The sequence below is a fragment of the Anthonomus grandis genome, chromosome 15 (genome assembly GCF_022605725.1).
Source record: "Anthonomus grandis grandis chromosome 15, icAntGran1.3, whole genome shotgun sequence".
Lineage (NCBI taxonomy): Eukaryota > Metazoa > Arthropoda > Insecta > Coleoptera > Curculionidae > Anthonomus > Anthonomus grandis.
In genome coordinates, this window is record NC_065560.1 from 9,066,337 (window position 1) to 9,085,878 (window position 19,542).

At 34.2% G+C, this 19,542-nt stretch overlaps 1 protein-coding gene across 1 annotated transcript in view; it reads right to left on the reverse strand.

Annotated features, from left to right (window-relative positions):
* The window catches only part of LOC126745172 (GATA-binding factor A-like), a 94,519-nt gene extending 76,170 nt beyond the window's left edge, over positions 1–18,349 (reverse strand). Inside the window, exon 1 of the mRNA XM_050452901.1 lies at positions 18,171–18,349. The gene's annotated coding sequence lies outside the window, so the exon portion shown is untranslated. The remainder of the gene's footprint in view (positions 1–18,170) is intronic.
* Between the last annotated feature and the right edge of the window lie 1,193 nt (positions 18,350–19,542).

Genomic DNA, 19,542 nt, shown 5'->3' on the forward strand with positions numbered 1-19,542 from the left:
CAAATTAATTGCTGATTAAATACTTACATAAAGACAGCCTAGACAAAAACATGATCTATACAAAAACATTGTACCATCGGCGATCACGATCAGTAATTACCAAGCCAACAATAACACCTAGTCTGGGGTCGTATATGTACTTTTTAATTTTTTTATTGTTATTGTTATTTGTTAACGATTGTGCCAGTAGAGCTATTGTATTTAATAATTAATAACATCCAAAACCTATTTTATAGGTCCATACGTACGTAGAAGATTTATAATCTATATTTATAAAAGAGTTTGTCCTGACTGACTGACTCATCATCGCAGAGCCTAAACTACAATATCTAGAAACGTGAAATTTTGCCAACGGGTCCCTTTTATAATGTAGGCACCGGATAAGAACGGATTTTTCGAAATTCCACCGGTAAGGGGTAAAAAATGGGAAAATTGTTACCCGTGTCCTCGATAACTAAGGGGGCGTGGCTTCGGAGTTTGAACGGAGACTGCCCGCACCAACGAGTCGCAGGCATCAACTTAAGAAAAAAAAATTAACTGCAACAATGTTTTTTTTATAATGTAGGCCCCGGATACGAACGAACTTTTTGAAATTCCACCGATAAGGGGTGTTAGCGATATGATAAATATCGCATAGCGGTATAAAACTGATTAATAAATACGATTGAAAAAGTGCCTCTGTATTATTTATATTTTGGTAGACATAACAAGGCGAGTCCATGCGAGACTGATACCCGACTCAGTCTTACCGTTCGCTCTGCATCTAACGAATCATTTTTAAGATTATTTGTTTCTTGGTTTTATAATAATTATATTATATTAATCGCGCCCCTTGACCTCAACAAAAACGGTGTGGCAATTGTGGGTTGCATGTACTATCAATGAGGCGAGGCTTCGGATTCTATTTTTGTGTATTGTGGGTTGCATGTACAATCGTTGAGCCGTGGCTTCGGATTTTATTTTTGTGTATTGTGGGTTGCATTTACTATTATTGGAGGCCTTCTTCCACTTTTCTTTTAATTTCACGCGAGCAACGCCGCGGGAATTCAGCTAGTAGACTTATAATTATAGAGGCCCAATTTTGTGAAATAATCAGTTGCAAACAAGTACAGAAATGCTATAGATTCAGCTGTTGCTAGATGAAGTTGAATTTTCGGGTCATATGAAAAATTATAACACACTCAATATGAAAAAAGTGCATGAAATATCAGGTGACAATAAAAAAATGATCTCTTACAAAGTCAAACTAGTTAGAAGATAATATTGATCGCCCTCTGCAATTTTGCCAAACTATAAACGAGCGAATCATGGTGGTGATACATAATTTTAATAAGTGATATACAATTTTTGTTTTTCTATGACGAGTGCTACTTTTCCCTTAATGATACGGCCAATAGACACACTTTCAGATATTGGCCAGATTCCAACTGTTAGTGAGACAGCTTTAGTTAATAACATTAAGGATAATAAACACTATGAATTATACGATGTTTCTTGGAAGGCGATTTTTGGAGCAATCATATCCAGAAGGAAGAAAAGGGCATATTGAATAGCTTGTCAAAAATTCTGTGGCAGTTTTTTTTTTGAGGCTATTAAGAATGCAAAATTTATGGTGTAAATCTTTAGTAGATTGCGCCAACGCGTTGTCGCAACACGAGGGCCAGCAAGTTACTTTGTTCTCTTCTTCTTCATCCAATGCATATCCACTAATGTTTGCGATAACTTTGTTTCTTGCGGTGTATATCAGCGACTGCACATTATGTCCTCTGCCGCAGCCATGACATTTACTTTCTTCCTATTCCTCTTCTTTCCTCAATCACAACTGCAAAAATCTTTTAAATGCAAGAATTGTGCACTGAGTATGCCGTTTTTTTCTTCTTAATGAATTTAAAGAATTCGCCTACGTTATTGACGTAGAACTTCCTCATTTGTTAGTTTCGCTGTCCAGGGTATCTTAAGAATTCTGCAGTACACTCATTTCTCAAGTGCCTTTAATTTTTTAATTACTTTTTATATACTCTTAATCAATGTCAAACCTTCTATAATATAGGGAAGCACTTACACAACACTTTTCGAATCTTAGCCGCAAATCAAGGTCAAATTCGAAGCAGGTATAAGCAACTTTCCAGACTTTAGAAGTGCTTGCCGAGCTTCTTTAATGCAACTTTTTACTTCGTTATCCTATGTCCACTCTTCTAAGTGCCGAAGTACTTAAATTTCTCTACTCTTTCTCTGGGCATTGACTTAAAAGTTATGCTAGAGTTTTCAAATACATTCCTGAAGATAATCACGCACTTTGCTTTTTTTTGATGTTGATAGTTAATTAATTTATTTTGTTCTCGTAACACATTGACTAGTTGTTGTAGGTCGTGTATATAGTCGGCGATCGAGATCGCGTCATCAACATAACGGATATTGTCGCGAGTTACACATTTATATAGAGTGCGCGAGCATTTCTAACAGAAATTTCTTTACCTTGGGATGGAAGTAAAAGGTGGGCACTTTCAATAATTAATTGATTAGACATAAATGAGATAAACGCGAAAGTGATTTGCTAAAAAACAAATCTAAATGGCTTATCCACTACCCTCTACCTGTCCTTATTTATTATTGAAACGAGAGGATTATTTTGTCTCCTGAAATCAAGAATTGACGCCTATGACCCTTTTTAATTTGTTTCGAAATATTCGAAGTAGGATGTTCTGCGCCCCCCTGTATATTTTGTAGTAGTCATATAAGTGGTAGTCATGTACTTGGTGGAAATATACGACATTTAACGTACTTGAGAACAAATTATGAATATTCAAGTCAAGCTACTTAAGTGGCTTTGGTATTAGTTACCGTTACTAAGTTAGGTTGTCAGCAATTTAGCCTTGCTGCGATCATTAATAATTATGAGCTTATTTGACTAATTAAGTACGATTAATAATTATGAAATATCTACTTACTAATTATGTTTTCATCAAGTTTTCATGCAACTTGCTACTGACTTCTATTTTCCTTTCACAAGTCTCTTGTGTCATTGATAAGGTCAATGTAATTATTGATGAGTACAGTTACGGATACCTTTTCTTAATTTTTTTATATAAGATTTTTCATAAATCTTCATTTTGCAAGAGTAAGCTTTTTTCATTTATAAATGCTGTAATCCACAGAATATATCCTATTTTTCTTTGGCGACAACCGTAATTATTTTATTACTTTCATGATTTAGACTCTTTTTAAACCAAAAGGTAAAGTCTCTTACTTAAAATTAATTTTTATTTACCTGCATCTTCTTATTTATTTTTCTTAATAGCCTCAAGGATATTGCTTATATGTATTGATAATGGGTTGTTACTTTCGTATTATAGGTACCTGTCGATGTCTTTAGTACCTCGATAACGATACGAGATTTTATAATTTCAATATTTATATAGGATTAAACGCATTAGCACCTCCTTTTATTTAATTCCGGTTTTATGGGGAGTGTGTTTTCACAATTTTGTATACATAGTTTTCAGTAAACAAAAGCTCGTGGACCTGTTTAGTGCTCATAAAAATTAAGTGGTTTCTATATACAACATCTCAGAGTGCAATAGGAGTTAGAACATCTATAAAAAGAGATTCTATAGTTAATAAAGTTCTAACAGTAGGTGAAGATGTTAGTATTCTTCTTAAAAAAGGTAATTTTTACGTCAGCTGTAATCAATCACATTTATCTGATTAGGTAACTTTTCATATATTTAATAACCCTATTACTAACTATCTATTTACCCTACACCTTATTGTACCTATATCTTATTATATTATATCCTATATTTTTGTAACTGACGTTTTATAACATATAATTTTAAAATAAAAAATAATTTGCTTTTCTAGTAATTTTTATAAATTATTTTCTTTATTATTATAAACTGTTAAAACCAATTTTAATACCAATAAATATATGCGGCTTGATTATTCATGGCAACAAGATTAAAAAGGCAGCAAGAGGAAAGAATTGAAACAATTGTAAAGGAAACTTTGGTCAGAACTAGATAGGAAAACTCATTATAGAAATATAGAAATAGCTGGCAAAGTACAAAATCAGCTAATACAACAATTAAGAGATTATGAAAATAGAATTGCTAACATAATAAAGGAACTTCGTGTCTTAAAAGCAGATAGAGAAAGAACTGAGTAAATTGCAAGAAACAAGAATTTAAGAATGTTTTATTATTAAAAAAGATGAGGATATTCACAATCGGGTAAAATTTAATAAGTAACGGTGCATAGGTTTTATATTTTTTTATAATAATATATCGCAGAAGATAAAATGCAAAACATATACAAATGGTGTTTACATAAATTAAAAGAATTCAGTAAACGACATAAAAAAATGTATAGGTATGTGTTCTTCATATAAATAAAAGTAGTCTGCCAAAGCACCTTAACGAGGCTCTAATACTTTTACAGGAGTATCACTGTAGTAATGATTCGTTAATTTTTACAAAAACTCGCCAGCGACAAACAAAAAGTATTTATATTAAAGCATACAATTTCTATTACAATATCGCAAATTTTAACCGCAATAACGGAACTGTAGTTTATGTTTACAATGATTTGGAGATATATAAAGGGTGTTTTTTTTAGAGGCGGAGAACTTTCATTTGGCAACACAGTTTTCTATGACAGCCGACCTGACAGTTCTGGGTTATTTTTAGATTAGTTTGGTTTGGCAATTCATCATGAACAGACTCACGCCGGAGCAACGTTTCCAAATTGTTCAAATTTATTTTGAAAGACATGGTTCTATTTGAGAAACACATCGGGCATTACGTGAGTTTTATGGTGCTCATAATCGTCCTTCAGAGAGATTAATTCGAGAAACTGTTGATCGTTTTCGCAATACTTTTACTCTAGTCGACAATACGCATCCCGTAAGACGCCGTACAGTGCGCACGCAACAAGCGATAGCTGCTGTGCAGCATAGTGTTGATAATGATCCAAATGTTTCAATTCGTCGTCGTTCTCAACAAGTGAACTTATGTCCATCCACTTTATGGACAATTTTGCGCAAAGATCTCGGATTGCGAGCATATAAAATTCAACTTGTCCAGGAGTTGAAACCCCAGGATCATCTTTTGCGCCGTACATTAGCTGAATGGGCGGAAGGAAAGATTGCTGTTGATCCACGATTTTATATGAACATTTTGTTCAGTGATGAAGCACACTTTTGGTTAAATAGCTATGTAAACAAGCAGAATTGCCGAATTTGGAGGGACGAGAATCCACGAGCTATTGGCGAAAAACCGTTACATCCAGAAAAACTAACCGTTTGATGCGCTTTATTTGGTGGAATCATTGGTCCTTATGTCTTCAGAAAAAACGGTCAGCGATACAGAAACATGATAACCAACTTTTTTGTGCCTTAATTGGAAGCCGTTGCATTGGAAATGTTTCAGCAGGACGGTGCCACGTGCTATACAGCGCGCCAAACAATTAATTTACTGCAAGAGACATTCGAGCAACGAATAATTTCAAGGAATGGACCTGTAAACTGGCCAGCTCGTTCGTGCGACTTGACGCCATTAGATTATTTTCTTTGGGGTTATGTTAAGTCGCATGTCTACGCTGATAAGCCCGAAACACTTGAGCACTTGGAAGCCAACATACGACGCGTGATTGCCGAAATACAGCCTGCAGTACTGGGAAGAGTGTGTGAAAATTGGATCTCTAGATTACGCCACGTACGCGCCAGCCGTGGGGGTCACATGCCCGAAATCATTTTTAAATATTAATGCCAAAGAAAATTCTTTCATATAAAAGCAAATTCGTTCATATCAATGAAATATTTTGTGTTTAATTACAATTTAAAGTTCTCTGCCTCTAAAAAAAACACCCTTTACTAATAACGTTACCCAAAAACGTAAAGTGACTTTTATGACTTTCCTATTTTGGAAAAATTCTTTGCAATATAAATTAATCGCTACTTACAGATCTCCACAAATGTCCATATTTTTATCAGCAACTTAAATGTTTTCCGAAAATGATAGTCAAATTGATATTTATATATTTAAGGGCATAATAAATATTGCAAGAGTATTTAAAGCCAGTTGTCTCTTACTTCTTGGCCTTCTCTACGTTCAAATACAATTTTGAGTTAGTGCAGTTCTTTTTGACATACGTACTTTTTCTACATACGTATTGTTTGTACGGTCTTTTCAATTTGTTACTTAGATTTATTGTTTCAAGTTAATATCATTAAATTAAATAAGTCAGTCATCTCTCCCAATTGACACAAATTGGTTGATTAATATTTTTTTTTCGTGACAAATGATCTGTTTTCTCAGCATTAGCACCAGGCTAATAAAAATTAGGGAAAATATCACTATTTATATCTATTGTATCAGCATTTTCTGCTACTTCATTAATACGTAAATATTCTTACTACCCGACACCAGGTATGGTATCAGGTAGGAGAACCTTCAATTTGAGATAAATTATATACGCGAAGACATTGTATTAATTTTACACGCACTAAACGTAATATTGATAACTATTTTTGTTTAAAGATCTTTTTTTTCTAAATAAGCAATTATCATTATATTCTTGAAACAGCAGATCCTAACAACTATTTTGTGCTGCAACTGCACCAGTCACGCAGATTCTTCAACCACGAATGGGGTTTTCTTTTAACACTCTTTCTTCTTCCTTGAACCTTTCCCTGTTTTATCACTTGTAACGAGCTACATTTTGATTGTCTCATGAAATATCTTAGATACTGAAATTTTCGTTTTTTAATTGTCAGAATTATTTATTTTCCTTTGTTCATCCGTCTTAAGCATTTACTTGTTACATACCTATTTGTTATTCTTTCTATTCAGCAAATTTTTAGTGTTCTCTGAAGTGTTAGAAAGCCTTTAGTTTTATAACTTCTTTCTTAACGGCCCTGAGAGCAGTCGTTGTCTCAGTTGATCATGGTACCGAGGTACTTGTATCTGTTATACTAGTTGGTCATGTAGATTTGTCCAGCATTGTTTGTTTTTTTGCCAGTCAACATGAAATTAGTTTTTTTTCACATTCATTATCACATATTTTATATTCTTTGCTTTCTTCATTTACTTTGCTTACTGGTATCAACATGAAATGCGATATATAAAAAGTAAAAAGAGCCAGGACTGTTTGATCCTATACTCCTGTATCGACATCAGCAACTTAAACCTGAGTTATTGAATAAGCATATCAGGATCAGAGTTAAAACTCAAGAGTCAAGGAATTTATTTTAGGAAAATATTGCTAAAACTAAAATCTGTGATCAATGAATATTTTATTAAGCTGATCAAAGAGAAATTAGAAACATCAATATTTGGCTAAAATCTTCTAAAAATGGTATGATGTGCGTAAAATGAAAGTCAATATAAAAGGTCGATACTGAGAGTAGTGGTATAATTAGAAAATATTGTTAATTTGAAAGATTATAAGACAGGAGGCATGGCTGATTGGTACAACCCTCATTATCGTTCTCTATGATGACGCCATTCCGGCAACTTGTTGTTTAGCGTAGCAGTTTCTAAACAGGGTTACTCAAAGAACAAATTCGACACCATTTCAGACTATTTCTCTGGATAGTGCTATATTAAGACAGTAAATCTGGAATATTGTCGTCTATAACTGCATTCAAAGCTGATTCTTGAGGTACTCCTGTCTGAATCATAAGCGCATTAGTTCTTTACGAGAAAAAACCATATCTATGTATAAGGAATCTCTTTGAATTCTCGTATTTATCCAAACAACTAAAAATATAACTTTTTGTTGCTCGATTTTTTTGCGTATCTTGTTCTCTGTTTTTACATCATTTCATTCATATCTCAGCACGTTTTTAATCTCCATAGAAAATACTAAAATGCTTCAAAATTTCCTAAAAAATAACTATTTAAAAACTGAAAAACACTTAAACACATATTAAGAAAAAATCTATATAAAGTTAAAATACCATGGGCCAAAAATTAAGGCTCTGTATAAGTATCTATTGAGCCATTACTAGAAAGTGCTAAATTAAATAGACGATAGTAAGCAAATACCATATTGATAAACAATATATTACATATATAGAATCCTAAAAATGTCATTGTTATTGGGTACATAACACCTTATGTTTATGAAAGAACCAAGAAAAAACACATGTTTCTCTTACTAATTTCTCAATAATTTTAGAGACTGGATAATAGTGAAATTGACCTAAAATTAGATGCATCCTTTAGGTAACCAGTTTTAGATAATTAGGAAAAATTTTAAATTACTGCTTTTAAATTAAGTAATAGCTTGTTTAAAAGGTCTTTCAAAGTCTTTGATTTTGACGCTTAATTTTTTTAAATCGGTCTATTCGTTTTCGAGAAAATTAGAAAAATCTTTGTTTATCTTAATTTGTTCAGATAGAAAACAAAAACATGAAGAAACAAAAACATCAGATTTTATTTCAATAAGTGTTCAAAATGTTGCCCGTTTTTGGCTAAACAATGATATAGGCGATGTTCAAATTGACGGACATTTTCAAAAACATGTTGTGGGATATCATGGCAGCTGTCGATGATGCGTTGACGAAGTTCATCCAAACTTGACCCTATAGAAAAAAGTCTAACGGCGTTATATTAGGAGATCTAGCAGGCCATTCTATACTCGCCTATCGAAATCGTCTTCGGTTAACTCTTGCAATATTTTCATTTCATTTGAATGGATGAAATTTATAAAGTTTGGTAACTGTGTGAACAGAGCCTAATAAAATACCAGTGGCAGCAATAATTTTGCGTAATGAAGTATTAGGATTTATTCCAAAATGACCCAAAACTTCAACTTAAGCGGCTTCATCCAAAATTCGCCGATGATCACGTTTTTTATTTGCAACAGATATAGTTTCAGTTTCGATAAATCCGTGGGGGGAAGTTTTCAAATGAACACCCTGTATAATAAATTAACCTTATACTATCTGAAATCTGTCAAATTACTTGACTTTATTTCTTAAAGTATACAATCTGTTCCATATAAGTAATAAATGTAGGTGAAATCTGAAAGCCTCCAAGAATAGAAGAATTACTATCAAGTTATTAAACTGCTATTGGTGGTAAGCCTAAGCAAATAAGCCTAAAAATTCCTTTTTCCTAATCTTGTTAACCAATCCTAATTGCCCGTCCTTCTAACAAAAGAAAGACCCCTGGTATAAAAAGGAAATATGCATTTCATAAGTAGTATAGGCCCCTACTACTACTACACTGGTTTATTGACAGACAATGATAACAAGAGTTAGATGATAACATTAGGGACAGAAAAGCGTTACTGAATGGATCACTTTCGTCACTCAGCGCCATTTTTTTTGCATACTTATACCCATTGCAGGCTTAAGTATATTTGTTTTTTCCATTAAAAGGTTTAGAAATTAGTAGTTATGCATACTGCATGTTAATTCCACTGCAGTACCAAATAAAGAAATAAAATCAGTACAAACAACAAATCAAAGAATTATCGAAATAAATACGAAGAGAACAAACTTTCTTTGCTCTACTTTTCACCTAAAATTACCAATTCATCGCTTATCATAATCACCCGGGTATACTGTTTGTCATTAACTTTGCTGTTATCATAGTACAATGGTAGTTATATATAAAGGGGGCACTTATTGCTTATTGTTATCATAAGCATGAGACACCAGTAGCTGATAAGCAATCAGTAATAGATACTTAGTGAAAAGTAGCTGTCCGCCGAGTGTATAATGATAATACTAATGGGCTTGCGATAAGTGTAGACTCTTTGACGTACTTTGTGAATTAGTCAGAGATATGAGTCGTTGCCGTAGTACATGCAAAAAACATGAAATAATAAATTGTTAAATCTAGCATTTTTATAGTTTCATATACTTTGCATGGTTTTGATTCGTGTTCATTGTGTTAAAATCACACTTACCAGTAAATGCATAGTCATGTTTCATTCTAATAATATTTTTTTAATTGAAATTAGCATAAAAGCCATATGTTTTAACTTTGTAAAGAGAAGGAAAATATATTTGATTCGTACAAGCACACTAAAATATTTAAATTGGTTACTTTAAATTTATATTGAGATATTTTTAATTGCCAAGTAAAATTATCTTGCAGTATAGTAATATTATCGAAATATTTCAGTTTTAGAAATATTTACAAACTTAGAAACTAAGAGATTGGAACAATTGGAAACTCTACTCCACTTAAAAAAATATCAGATCCTGACTGTTAGAAAAACTTTAATTCTCTTCGTTGAATTTGAGGGACCGGGCCTAGCAATCAAGGGGGCTATTGTGCATGATCTTTGGATTAATTCGTCATGGTCTACTGTGGTTATAAAACAAAAAAATCAACAACAGACTCTGTACTAAGAGATTTTGTGTCGTTTGACAAACTTTAATAATTGCCTAGAATTTAAACCTAGTGTGGATGAGTGCCGGGCATTTGCCAATAACGTAGTCAGCAGTTTCTTCCTTTTCCCAAGACCAATTGCACTTCGGGTTATTCGCAATGCCTAAGGTGAGAAGATGTCTCAAGTTCCGAGTTAAAAGATCACTCACTAGCAAAGTTTCGTGTCTCTTGTGAGAAAGGCAGAGCCCCTAGCTATGTATGCCTTAGCATATCTCATGCCATGTACTTCAGTCTATCTTCGAAGTATGTTTTTGCTCTTTGGCTATATTGATTACAGGATTTGGGCAGTTTAACGGATCTAGGTCTAGCAACTTTTTTTTTTATGGTAAACACAAGCACAAGAGGAAAGTCCTATGTTACTCTTGGAGTGGTGCTTGCGCGAAGATATTTGTGGGCGTTTATCTTGAATCGCTGTAGGTTGTATGCGTCGGGAAATATGTGAGGTGGAAGCCCGTTCCACAAAAAATATGTTCTCCAGATGAATGAGTCCCGCGAATACAGCGACGTCCTTGGGGTAGGCAGGTGGACTCGATGTTGATGAGCCGCAACTGCGAGACGCGTCCTTCTTGCCGGAACAGCCCTGGTTGGAATCAGGCCTGCCAGCTCAGAGGAGCACTTACCGTAATAATAACGGTAGAATAAACAGAGATCAGCCACCTTTCTCCTGTGCTCCAGACTATTCTCAGTTCTGGTTTGTCGATCAGACGAATAGCTCTCTTCTGTATAGAATCCAGCAGGTTTAAACTATGCTTGGGTGCAGAGCTCCAGACATGCGAGCAATACTCGAGGGAAGGGCGTATTTGCGCTTTATAAAGAGTCAGCAGCTGTTCTGGTGTATACAGTTTTTTCGTTTTGAAAAGCACTCCGAGTTTTTTGGAAGCCGCCCTGGCGACCTCGGCAACGTGGTCATGCCAGGACACACTTGGTGACCTCGACTCCTAGAAGATGTAAAGATGATTTCATTGGCAATGTTTTCCCTGCCACCAAAGTTAGTCTTCATCGTAAATACTGCAGCCTGCGTTTTTTTAGCGTTAAAATTGACCAGATTGTTACCGCCCCACTCCAAGATTGCTCTAATATCGTTGTTGATTGAAGCTATTTGTTGCTGCCTAAGATTCTGAGAACTTGCGGCTGTCGTTGGTTTGGCGGACTTAAATGTGGAAATAAGTGTGCTATCGTCCGCAAAGCTGTAGATTGGATTGACAGTGGTTCCTAGCAAATCGTTGATATATATCAAGAAAAGGGTGGGGGATAGAATGCATCCTTGAGGGACTCCAGCGTTAATGTTAAATTTGACGGAGAGGTATCCATCGACGGCTACTTGGATTGTTCGTTATTCAAGAAAACTTTTGATCCAATTCAATAATGAGTTTTGTATGCCGATTGAGGAGAGCTTGGTTAGTAGGCCCTCATGCCACACTCTGTCAAATATCTTGGAAATGTCAAGAGCGAATGAGCGGGACTCGCCGTGCTTCTCCATGGCCTCCGTCCACAAGTTTGTGACGTAAGCCAGAAGAGCGCCGGTGGATCTAAGCTTTCGGAAGCCGTATTGATGATCGCTGATTAATCCAGATGATTCCAGAGATCTTAACAGTTGTTGGTTAACTGCTTTCTCCATAATCTTCGATATTACTGGAACTAGTGCAATCGGGCGGTAATTGGAGGGCATCGTCTTCTTACCCTTTTTGGGTACAGCTTGCACTCGAGCAGTTTTCCAGCTTGTTGGAAATTGGCCCTGTTTATACGATGGCGTGAACAGTCTACATAAGGGAGGAGTCAATTCGTCTGCACAACGTTTTAGTATTAGGGCTGGAATTCCATCGGGTCTAGAAGCTTTGTTGGTGTCTACGGTTTTAAGATTTTTTTTTATAATTCGTTTGGGAAACGAAATTTCTCCCATCGATGAATTTACCCTTGGCAAATATGGCGGTGTTTTGCCTTGCGAGTGCAGAGTAGAATTGGACGCGAAGAGTTTACCTAGTAAGTTGGCTTTTTCCCTTGCTGTTATCGCGATAGAACCATCACCACAGCATAAAGTTTCTTTATGCTGTGCCATCACCTACTGTTACGGGTGGCAAGGTCAACTTAGCAAATCCTTGACTAGCGGCTTTCGATACCGACCAGAAAGCTCTTGTTCCATTTGGGCAGTTTAGTAGTTTGTTTTTGATCCTGCTGTTGTGACTCTCTTTGCATTCATCAATAATTCGCTTGCAGCTATTTCCATTTGCGATATGCTGCTTTTCTTAGTGTTTACTGCCTTTTTGCAATTCAGGTTGAACCATTGCTTGTTGTTTGATCCGCATTTAGTAGAAAAAGGGATATAAGCTTCCATTCCTGCCAAGATCGTCTCTGTAATTTGGTTTGCACATTCTGAGATGTTATTGGTTCTAAAGCAGACCTCTTTTGAAGGGAATGAGCGATGAAATTCCCGAAGATGGTTCCACTCTGCTGATTTATAGTGCCATACCTTCCGCGGCATCGGAGGATCCTGCGTTTTAACCTCCAACTGGCAAGAGACTGTTATCAATTTGTGGTCCGATGTTCCTAGGGAGGCATGTACTGATACAGTGTACGAGTTAGGGTCTGAAGCCAAGACCAGATCTAGGAGACTCGCGAACTCGCCGTCTCGATCATGGATTCTGGTAGGTTCCTCCACAAGCTGCGTAAGCCCGCATATGGTGGCAAATAGCTCAGCTTCTCGTCCTTCATCGTCGTTCTTGTTGCAGAAGCGCAGCCAGTTGATATTGTGAACGTTAAAATCACTCATGGCGATGATTTCTGCGCTTGGGTAGTCAATTTGCAGATGGTTAATGCAATCAACCAGGTTCAAGAAGAGCCGTCTATATTGGGTGTCGGTTAGTGGTCTGTAGATACAGCAGATAATTTTCGTGGCACCACTGGCTATTATTTTGAACCACATGACGTCGAAGTCCGCAGGTTCAAGCGTTTCCTCCCGCTGGCAACTCAAATCGTTCTTGACAAATACTGCCAATCCAAAGTTTAGTCGAAATCGAGTGTGTAGATCGTATCCAGGATAAATGAGGTGAACATTTGTTGTTGAAGGTTTCACCTTTGTGCCAATACCAGAATGTGAGGCTTACTTGATTGCAGGTGTTGGTGTACTGCATTAATATTGGTGTTTAGGCCTCTGATGATGCAGAAATTGATTTTTAGGCTTTTAGATCCGCCTGATGGACCCCCCCGACCAGCCTCCGCCCGGAGATCCAAATGGGAGGCGAGTTTACCTCCGGAAAGTTTTGGTTGTGAGGGCGCCATCATGCATTTATTTTTGTACTCCATTTCCCCTTTGGAAACCGGACACATCGACATGGCCGCGAAACTTGATTACCAGCATTGTCTAAATAGCCGGGCACTTAAGCAAGCTAAATTCAGTAGTTCTTCTTTACTAGTTCCTCTACCTTTATACAGTCTAGTACAAGTTTGGAGGTGACCTTTTCGACCATACTAGCCAGATTGAGACGATAGGGCTGCGGGTCGCCAATTTGAGATTTTTGTCCGTATATAAACACAACAAATAAATTTGCTTGGAGCTACTCTAGTAGATCCTGCTGATCTCACTACATTATTTGCATAAATGGCCAAAAATGTAACGTACTTACACAAACATGTATATTTTGTCGAACTTTTGACCTCTTTGAGGTCAAAACAAAAAGAGATCCTGAGTTCATAGAGGTTGTTCTGATATGATTATCGATAAACATTTTATTTTTTATTAGTATTATACATATTTACATTCTTTCATTTGACTGACATGTATTGATAGCACGAACTTAATAAATATACCTGGACTACAATTTCAATGAAAATTAAATAACCTTTACTAGAGGGTCGCCATTTTGCGTGATTGTGTTCTTTCGATGTTGGTCAATCTGACAAATTTCAGTTTTGCCAATTGTAAGGAAACAAAACAATTAAAGTTTTTGAGAGGTTATGTTTACAAAAATATAAAATAGAAAGTTACATTCAGTTAAGAATCTAAGATAGTTGCGTTAGATCTGTGATTTTTCTTGTACTTCTTTAAGAGTTTCGTTAAAATTTATGAAAGAAAGTAATCCTCACCTAAAATGGGACAAAGTTTCAATTAACTTGAGAAAGATGCATGCACTTTAAAATATTTGTTTTATTATTCTGATAATGTTGAAACCTATTCTAAACTTAAACTTGAATCTTATAAATTCTAACACCATAAACATGATGAACTTCATTTAAATTTTTGCTTGTATTCACTTAACACATTCAGTTAAAAATTACTTTCCTCTATCTATAGTGTTGCCACACTAATAGTTACAACAAAAATTACAACAAAAGTTACTATAAAAATCAAAATATAGATGATTTTATGAGGGTCTGTAATTAGCAAGAGTTTATACATATAATAAAAATAAACAACTCTATAAATTATTCTATTATAAACACAGACAAACAATAGACAATAATTCGATTTTGAGAAATAGTGAACCAAAAACGTTTAAATAAGGATGGTGATACATTATCCACGTATTAAATAAGGAGGACGATATATCGCCTGTTCCAGACGAGATACCCAAGTGTCGTTTACAAATCGCCAAAAACTAGGCAATCCGCTATACTCACACGTCAAACGTCAGCGTGGTCAAACTTCATTACCGTTATTAAATATCTTTTTTGTTGGCAATACTGAAAATGTTCAGAGTGACCAACATGCAAAGGATACAACCACTATAAAAATGGCGGCCACCAGGCAGTGATCATTTTTGGGTATCGTGGCTATATGCATTAGCAGTCCAGGTATATTTTTTAAGTTCGTGATTAATAGTAACCTATAAATGGTATAAACATTTATATGTTACCGAATAATTATTGGAGCTCAACTGAGTTATAAATAATCCTGAAGATCTTGATCTAGTTGGAATCTTCTGTTCTATTCAAAGCTCTAAATCATTTATAAGTAATAATTGAAGGTTAAGGACTATTGAAAAACTAGAAAAACTTCATAAGACTCATGATGAATAACCGGAATTTCACTGAAAGTTCCCAGAGATCAAGAAAACCTAATGAAGCCTCACGGAATTGAGTGAACTGTAAAGCGCAAATAAATTTTGAGGTAGTGACATGAACGTCATCTTGGTTTTATGTCTTGGACTACATCTAAAAAGCTTGAACTTATTTTACCCTTCTCTGAATTAAATGAAGAATTTTCTTACAGAATATTCAAACTTCTTTAAGAAAATTATAGCTGCTTTGCTCTCGAAAAATGATTAATTAATGAATAAATTCCATCGATAAGCGCGTTAAAGACCAATACTTGATGAGAAACTTGTCAATCAATTACAAAATATCAACAATCTGCAGCGAAAGATCTCTGATTTAACCGATACAAATAGGTCTATGATTTTTGCTATTTTATATTGGAAACTAATAACCAGCCACACTTTGAAGATATGTCTATTCCTAAAGAAGAGATTTCCAATTTTAGGGCTGAACAAATAAATCCAACATTACTGACAATAAATCCTGCACCTGTATCAAACTCTGTTTCAATAATATCCCTGATCAAAGAGCTTGTGCATGCAGATAACAAGACTACATAACTATCTGATAGGCAAAATAAATTTTCAATGGACTACCCGTTTAACAGTTTTTCAGGAAGCAAGTTGACTAAAGCAACCCTAGGTGAATCTGTGAAGTAAATTACTGAAAGCCGAAAATTATCTGTTTTTTTGGCTTTATCCTGAAGATCATAAATACTTATTTATGGAGAATGTCACGGCCAAAAATTTAGTTTTCTATCATGATAATGAAGTTTTATGTTTTAATTTAAGTGTTACCTGTTTGTCATGGTCAAACTTGGAGGGTCTTTTATCTCTAGGAAAAAGTACGAACATTATTTCATGTCTATAGTATATGCCTTCGTCAGTCAGTATTATTTTAACATTTAATAAATGTAAACTCCTTTGTGTATAAAGTATAATGTGCTTTGTGACTAAAACTACTGACAGGACCATAGAACTTCAGTCTACTTAAGAATCTTGACCGATTTCTGGAGATTAACCAAGAGTAATCAAAAGCCAAAGAACTTGAAAATGTCAGTGGGTCACCTTGATTCCACGTCTGTAAACTAGGTGTAGAAGTGTTTGTTTATCTTATTCAAATAAAGACTTTAGTTGCAAATTATTCAAAATTCTTGAAATAAATTTTAACTGGAGCTCATTTTGGTGGGCATGAATGTCATTCTAAGAGGCAATCTAAGAAACTCAGAGTTCGCTTATAAAAACCAACTGATTAGTAATTGAATGAAGTACTGATATGAACCAAAACTTTAAGTAAGGATCCTAATGGATTCTTTCTTCTCTTAACTTCATTAAGAGTTATTACAGGCTAAAGAACTTGGAAATGCTAGTGAGTCAAGGATGAAATTTGCACACACTGATTTTAGACGGCTTCAAAAAAAATGTTTTTAGAAAAAGCAGTGTTCTATTATTGTTTCTTAAATATTTTAAGTAATAAAAAAGTATGACTAAAAAAATTAATTTTTTATAAAATATTAACCCTCTATATTTCGAAAACGAAAAAGCGTTTTTCGATATATGTTTATGAGTAAAATTCTGTACACAGAATGCGTTGTTTAGTTTGGATACTACAATTCGGGACACCCTGGATACATACGTCCTAGATTAAGAAAGAAGGCAGCCCTAATTAATTAAAATAGTTCAGCAATTATAATAGCATTAGTCACTAATCAGTGATATCAAATAAGCAAACTTAGTAAAAATTTATTTCAATGGATACTTTTTATCACAAAACCAGTTTTTCTAATAAAGTACTATATTAAATAAAGATAGTAACTAAATCAATCTATATAGGCGTATTGGAATGCAGAATACACACCTAGTTTAGAGATCTGTATCCGCAAAAGTGCTTAGTACAATTTAGTGCCAAGAAATTTGACACAGTAAGCAGTATGTTCAACTTTCTTATTTCTCTTTAAATTGGCTGTATATTTTGCAGATACGTTTAAAAATCGTTTATTAGTAGATAACTAGGAGTTCTCTAGAATCTTCGTTCAAAAAGTGATATCTAGGTTACCCTAACCCTTTTTAAGTTAACTTTTTGTTTATAATTTTATACTTTATAGTATATTTTCATAACAACATGCTCCTTTAAGCCGCTTTATTAAAATCTTGGTAATCAATGTTCAGATAACATACATATGTATATATACTTTAAAATAAAATAAACATATGATTTCTTACACAAATTACAAAAATTATTGTAATAGAAATCAAAGATTCTTCATAGATTTCATTTCAATATATGTTTGTATTAGACGTTATAGTACACGGATAACAAACTATCTTAAGATAACACTTTTACAATTTTATCATATTATAATATAAATATGGTTTTTATTATGCATATTATGCATAACTTAAATGGTTATGATGCTCACATTTATTTTTAGGATTTTAAACTAGACAACTTTGATTAAATTCAATTTTAATTAACTAATTTAATATTAAGTATGATATTTATTATGTAGAAGCAGTATTCTATTATAATATAAACATAAAAATACTTTTCCACTTTAGTATACTGGGTTTTAAGCAACGTTTCAATTTTTTTTAATAAAAATCTATTAGCAAGTTCTTTGGTTCTGAAGAAAGCCAATACTTTAACATAATATAAATGCCTGAGCTCTTCCTGGGCGCTAGCTTTTATATATTTATCCTGCTAACATTTAATTTATAATTGTTATTAACTTACCCCTTGCAGCATCTAACCAAAAGCACCTATCACCTTAGTCCAAATACACGTTAGCAAAAAAAAAAAGTCACAAAAACTCATTCACTAAACTAACCGACCAAAAAAAAGTTTTAACTCTTCTTCACTGAAATCAAAGGTAACCCGTCGAGTCCTAAAACAAAAGACTGCCTCAGTCAGGGCCAAGTTGGAAAGCTCGCGACTTAATGAGCTTACTTGACGGCCTACCCAAACACCGCCCATTTTTGAGTAGCGGTGGGGGCAAGTCGCGCCCTTTTAACAACAATTTTTTTTTATCGAAATAACATAAATTAGTTCGGCGAGATTTTAGATACAGGTCTGAATGTATAATAAGTTTGATATTTTTTTTTTCTTTCATTTTAAGGCTGTCAATTTTGTCAGGTTTTTATTGGTCTTCTTGGATGGTATGGCTAGGCGAGCTTTTTGCGGGCTGGTATCTGTTAAGCTCGTTATGGTTTTAATTACGAACGTTTGTAGTTTATGATTTATGTTAATTACAAGCGTTAGGAGAGGTCAGGGTTGTTTATAAGACTCCTTTAATAGATTTGGCATTATTTTGATGGAAATGTGCTCTTTATTTTTGAAATACCCGTTTATTTATTGGATAGAGATATTTCGGTTCTTGTTTGAAATTAAATGCAACTATATGTGAAAAAAATTACTTATTTATTTACCAACAGGCATAAAACCCAATTTATATTCAAATTTAAGTAAAAATTAGGTATTTAAGTAAAAAACAATTGATGGAAAATTTTTTATTATCAATTAACAGAAATATATTCTTTATAAAAAGTTCAGCTTGGTGCAAAACCTAAAATGCTGTTAATTTTTTCCGGTCGTCTACGAGGTATATCAGAAAATATGAATTTTTCTCAAGAATAAAGTACACACCTTTATTTTTGACAATGTCGAAAATTCTTATGAAGAAAAGTTAGTAAGAACTACGTTCTTAGAACTTAAGCTATAAGAAATATGCTACAAACTACGTTCAAATATGCAATTACATCAAAAAGTATGAAAAAAATCTTTTTTTTTTTGACTACAATAACAATGCAAATGTAATTATTATAGTTACGTGAAATACAGGATGTACTGATAAACAAATGATTTTCCGATATTAAGAATTGTTTGACAGTAAACGACAAATAAAATTTATTAATATGCCGCTGAAATGTAGTCTGGAATAAAAGATAGAGATTCTGTTAATAATTGGTGATAATAATAAAACTTGTCGTGAAGCAGGTAAAATATTTAACAACAAACATCCACGGAAAAGTGTATATCAGTAATATGTATAAGTCTGGACCTCTGCACCCAAGCATAGTTTAAACCTGCTGGATTCTATACAGAAGAG